Raw genomic sequence first — 6,133 nt, forward strand, 5'->3', positions numbered from 1 at the left:
CTCCACCAAACACTTCCTGACATGGGTAAACCATTCTTGCATTTGACACATCAGTGTCACAGTGACATCACAACAACCATGAGTTACCTCTGTACAGCAAGTGGACAGAGCAGTGCTATACCACTTAGAAGAATGTTTGACAAAAACCAATTTAAACCAAGCCTGAGTGCCACAGATTAAAATCACCCACCTTGGACTTGGTAGCATAACATTCTGTCCAGTAGGCTAATGTAGCTCTCTCTATGTTGTGGTTGTTACTGTTGTTAAGGGCCATTGAGTCGTAGATGATCCATAGTGATACTATGAATGAAAGACCTGGCCACTGTTCATAGAGTTTCTGGAGGCAAGCCATTTCAGAAGTGGATGCCATTCCTGCTTCCAAAGGTAGGTCGTTCAAATCCACAAGCTGCTCCATTGGAAAAGGATGGGCAGTCTTCTCCATGTAATTTACTGTTTCTGAAAACCTACTGGAATGTCAGCTATGAGTTAGTTCCAACTCAATGGTATACGTCAACCACAACAATGAAGGCTCTTCAGTGACACAATGCTTAAGTGCCTGGAAACTAACAGGAAGGTCACCAGTTTGAACCCAGAAACATTTGTGTGGAGAAAAGGCCTAGAGATCTGGCCCATAGAAATTACAGCCCAGAATACTCTTTGAGGCAGCTCTACTTCATCTTAGTGGTGGTGTTGTGAGTGGGAATCAACTCATTAGGACACAATGTGGGATAATAGGGAATACTAGCATCGCACGAATGGTTACGTGCTCAGGTACTAACAGACAGGTGGTGGTTGAGTCATGGGAGAGGTACTCTGGGAGAAAGGTCTGCCTCTAAGAAATCACTTACATGAAAACCTTATAGAGAACATTTCTTCTCTGTAATATTTGTAGTCACCATGAGTCAGCATTGGGTGGATTATCTCTAGTGTAGTAGTCTGTAGAGTGTTGTGCTGTTAACTAAAAAAATGAACATCCCTGATGGTTCAAACCCACCAGGAGCTCCGCAGAAGAATTTGCATTCTCCTCCCAATATGATTCAAAGCCTTGGAGACTCATGGAAGGTTGCTATGAGTTTAATCAAGTTGATGGCAGTGAGTTTGTTGGCTAAGGCAATCTTTTATGTGCTTCCCTGCAATTCTTTATGATGTTATTTCTAAGAACTTAGTATTGAATATTTCTCTCTTGTGATTCAGATAGCCTCTGGATCTTACGGCCCATTGTTGAATAATAAGGACCAGCTTTCTTCTCTCTGTCAGATGGACCCGAAGGAAACTCTTTTGGCCTCTGGCATAGTCCCCTTATTAGCACATTCTGAGTGGACATGGGCGCTCATCTTAGTGTCAGATGATCCAAGAGGTGAGCAGTTCCTTTGGGACCTTAGAAGAGAGATGTCCCACAAAGGTATTTGTGTGGCATTTATGGAAAAGGTAACTGTGGCCAAAATAACATACATGTCAACGGGTTGGACCTTCATGACTAGAAGCATAGAGTTATCTGCAAATGTTTTCATTATTTATGGTGACACTGGTACATTACAGAATGTGAACATGGCTGGAAACTATTATTTAACAAACCACAAGGTACGGATCACTACATCCCAATGGAATCCTTCTGTTCCCCATCATGGCCACTTCTGTAATATTTTTCACAGGACTCTTTTATTTGCACATCAGAGCACTGAGATACCTGGTTATAGACTATTTTTGAGGACTGTGAATGCTTAGAAATACCCAGAAATTCTTTTCCTTGCCTAACAGTGGCTCAGTGTTTTCAGCTGTTCACTTGCAGGGACCATGTGTGGAGAAATTTTTGAATGTCCTCCCGATTCCTCTTTGGAGTCTCTGACAATGCAAAGGCAGGACGTGTGCATGCCAGATTCTACCAAATACGTCTGTCATGCTGTAAAGTTAGTAGTCCAAGCCCTCCACGAAATGATATTTATGAATGGAGAAGAAATGGGGTCCGTTCCAGCAACAGAACATCTTACTTTTCTTTCCTGGAAGGTAAGGTGTCTTCCTTAAATGTGATTCACCTTATATGATTGTAAGCATTTAAGAGTGATTTTACTGAGTTGTGCAATTAGGATCATACATGAAATTGCTAAAGCTCCCTTGAAGAACAAGAAATTGGAAAACTCAAACTTTCTTATGAGACAACACACTAGAAATGTGTATATGATTGAATCATCTTGGTGGTTGTGGTTACATACCGTCAAGTTGAATATGATTCATAGAGACCCTATGAATAACAGATCTGTACCCTGTCTTATTAGCCTACTACTTAAATAACAAAAATATATCGACCAATGGAATTAGCTTGTTTGTATAATAAAAATATTTGGAGTAATGGAAGAGAATGAAAACGAACAGGAAAAAGAAACCCTCTTGAAACAAATTCAAACATTGGTGGTCAACTGCATTTTGAAAAGAGTGCTTGAGTATTGTACATGCATTTGAGTCGACGTTGATTCCTGTGCAGTCAATGGGAATGAATAGAGCTGCCTCCTAAACTTTCCTAGGCTGGACCTTTGTTGATGTGAGCTCTGGTGGTGTAGGCCCCAGGGAGGTGCGCTGCCAACGTATTGACAATGTCTTGCTGCTGGTATTTTACAGTCTCAGAAAGCCTGTTGGGATGTTGGCAATGAGTCCATTCCAACTCAACAGCTATGAGCTTTGAGTTCATTTTTATGGAAGAAAGATCTTTAGTGGCTCAATGCTCAACTGCTGACCATAAATGGCTCTTAGAGAGAAAGATGGGGGAATGTTAAAGTTCAGAAATTCTGAGGGAGGTCCTACAGTGTTGCTGAAGGGCCAGCTGGTTGGTGCTTAAAAGCAAGCTATCTGTGCCACTCAGGGACCCTCTAGGAAGAATGTTGTTAGATGTTTTTGTTGTTTGGTGACCTTGAGCTGACTACGACTCTCGCTAACAATATGAATGGCAGATCTGAACCTTTCCAATCTCGCACCATTCTCATGATTTCCATCATGCTCAAGTCTACGGTGATAGTCACTGTGAGATGTTACTATTGTTGTTATGTGCCACCAAATGTGAATAAACTCAGAGCTGACTGAGTCATAGCTGACTCAGTGGGATTTCAGAGGCAGTCAATGGGAGATGATTGTCCATGTTTCTCCTTTGAGGCAGTGGATAGATTCCAACTACATGCTTTTGGATTGCCAGAGGAGCTCCTTTCCTGTAGGCCACCAGAGCTACCTGAGGTTGTTTTAATTCCTGTCAACTTTATTGGATGGTGGAGAATTCCCTCATGGGAATCCCTTCCCTTCCCTTCCCTTCCCTTCCCTTCCCTTCCCTTCCCTTCCCTCACTCTCTTTTTATTGAAAATTTATCGAGACTTAGGGTTTCCCTTCATTCTCATGGGAATTTCTTAGCTGTAATTTTCACAGAAATAGGTAGCGGTCAGAAGTTGAAGGATTAGGCAGGCACACAGCTCTAATTCATACCCAGATAATCTGCCTGCAAACTCTGTGCTCATTTTCTTTCCCTATTTTGTGCCTCCGTTAGCTTCACCCTTTCTTAAGAAATGTTCAGCTGAAAACCCGCACGGAAATCTACGTCTCGCTGGATGAAAACACAAACTATGTGTCACAATATGAGATTTTTAATTGCTTGAATTTTCCTCGTGGCCTAGGATATCAGGTGACAGTGGGACAGTTTGTCCCCAAGGATCTGCTAGTCAAGGTTTGATCATCCACGGGGAACTCATAGAATGGCTATTGGGTTCTCAGACGTTGATGAATTCTTTACCTATATCATATAGAGACCAGATCTGGAAGTAATTTTTTACACATCTCACTACTAAATCTATAGTTAGGAATATTTTTTCCTTACTCACCTTCCAAAAGGATAGCTAAGAGCAATTTTAATTACAGTGTCTGATGTAACACAGGGTAGCTGTACAGAAGAAGATAGACAGGCATTTGTTCTTCGGATTAACAGGGTGGGTTAGAATGGAGTGCTTGGAATTGCTTTAATTCTCAGTCATCTTGAGAGCATGGTCTTTTTTTGGTAATTTCTTTTTTTAGAAATTAATTTTAATGAATGTTTACAGAGATTTTGGATTTCCATTCATTCATTGTTGCACTTTCCTCCCTGCCCACCCCTCCCCACCCAGTTTGCTCTTCTCTTTAAAAAGTAAAAGAAAAATTCCTTTAATGGTATGCAATTCTCCCCACCCCCCCGCTCCCCTCCACTCTACTATGCAACCTTCATTCTGGAATCTTGTTATAACCATAACACCCAATCATATTGCTTTTAAACAGTTCCCTCCCTCATCTGTTTCAGTGCAGTATACATAATTTATCCACCTTTTCTCAGTCTCACCCCAAGCCTGATGTCAGTCCCGTTCTACAACAGTGTCACTACAGAGCATACTGTTTTTCTGATTGTTTATAAAACGATCTATTTCTACATCTTTAAACATTTCAAGCATTTCAACACAATGAGTCTAACGATTCAGTAGAATGAGTTTGATAAGAAAACCCCCCAAACCCCAATTTACCAAATTGTCAAGAGATGTTGGAATCATATGCGGTTGCAGAACAATGAAAACCACAACAAACAAACAGACAGATGAACAAACACACATCCTAAACCCTTTGCATTGAAGTCAATTCTGATTCATGGTAGCCCACGTGACAGGAGAGATTACTAGGCTGTAATCATTATCCACAGGGTGATTCCATGTTAACTCAAAGGCTTTGCTTTGTGGTGATTAGAATCTGCCCTTGGTTTCCTGGGAAAAAAAAGAAGCACAATCTCTTCCTTCGTGATTCACAGCCTCAGAATCCTGCAGGAGGGTCGCCTATAAGCCACTTGTGACTGTAGCAAGAAGAGTTAGAGAGTGAGAACGCTTACGGAAGTAGACGATTGCCTGGCCTTTTAACATTGTGCCACCAGCTGGGTTAGAACACCCAACATTTTGATGAGTCACTGAAGGCAAGCCTTTTTTACTCCCCAGGGAACCTATGTTCACAAAAAGGGACAGAATCTATTCTGTGACTTAGAATTTCTACAATCTGTATGTTGTTGTTGTTGTTGTTATGTGCCGTCGAGTCGTTTGCAACTCATAGCGACCCCATGTACAACAGCCCTAAACCCTGCTCTGTCTTGTTCCAATCGCATTGCCTCTGAAACACCCATCCCGATTACTCCAGTCACTGAATCAATCCACCCTCATAGAGGGTCTTCCCCTTCTGCGCTGTCCCTCTACTCTATCCAGCATGATGTCCCTCTCTAAAGACCTGTCTCTCCTTACATGTCCAAAGTATGTCAGACGAAGCCCCAGAATCCTTGCCTCCAAGGAGCAGCCTGGTTTAACCCTCTCTAGGATGAATCTGTTTGTTTTCTTGGCAGTCCATGGTACATTCAATACTCTTTTCCAGCACCACAGCTCAAAGGCGTCAATTCTCCTTCTATCCTCCCTAGTCATTACACACAATTCAAATTGCCTTTGTTCATTTGCTTTCCCCCCTTTCACCCCCCAGAAGCAAACATTAATTCTATATAACATGCATCACCATGATGAACCTCAATTTTATTTTTCCTTTTTGAGTGCATTTCTCATGGTCAAATATTGAAAATAATAAGTTGTGAGGCATTGACACCAGTAGTAAAGGACCCTGGTGGTGCAGTGGTTAATCACTCAATTGCTAACTGAAAGATCCCATTTCACCAACAGTTCCATGAGTGAAGACCTACTCATATGATCCCATGAAAAATGACAGTGTAGGAAACTCCATGGGGCCATCTGCTCTGTCCTGCAAGGTCATTCAAGTCAATCACCCGGCAGCTCCCAACAATGGCAAAACAGTGTTATTCTGTATTATTATTTATAAAATCCTTTTACTGAATCATGAACACTAATTTTCTTCTATGATTTCCTTCTTTCAGACACCTCTCTCTGTGTGTAGCAAGAGCTGTGGCCCAGGATTCTGGAAAATTCCTCAGGAAGGGAAGATTACCTGCTGCTTTGATTGTATTTTGTGTCCAGAGAGAAAAATATCTATTCAGACAGGTAGTTGTTGTTGTTATGTGCTGTCGAGTCGCTTGCGACTCATAGCGACCCTATGTACAACAGCCCTAAGCTCTGCTCTGTCCTGTGCCAATCACACT

At 41.8% G+C, this 6,133-nt stretch overlaps 1 pseudogene; it reads left to right on the forward strand.

The window, feature by feature from the left end:
- The first annotated feature begins 1,548 nt into the window (after positions 1-1,548).
- The window catches only part of LOC102874914, a 6,554-nt pseudogene continuing 1,969 nt past the window's right edge, over positions 1,549-6,133 (forward strand).

The sequence above is a fragment of the Elephantulus edwardii genome, unplaced genomic scaffold, assembly GCF_000299155.1.
Source record: "Elephantulus edwardii isolate Elephantulus edwardi_28Jun2011 unplaced genomic scaffold, EleEdw1.0 scaffold00185, whole genome shotgun sequence".
NCBI classification, from domain to species: domain Eukaryota; kingdom Metazoa; phylum Chordata; class Mammalia; order Macroscelidea; family Macroscelididae; genus Elephantulus; species Elephantulus edwardii.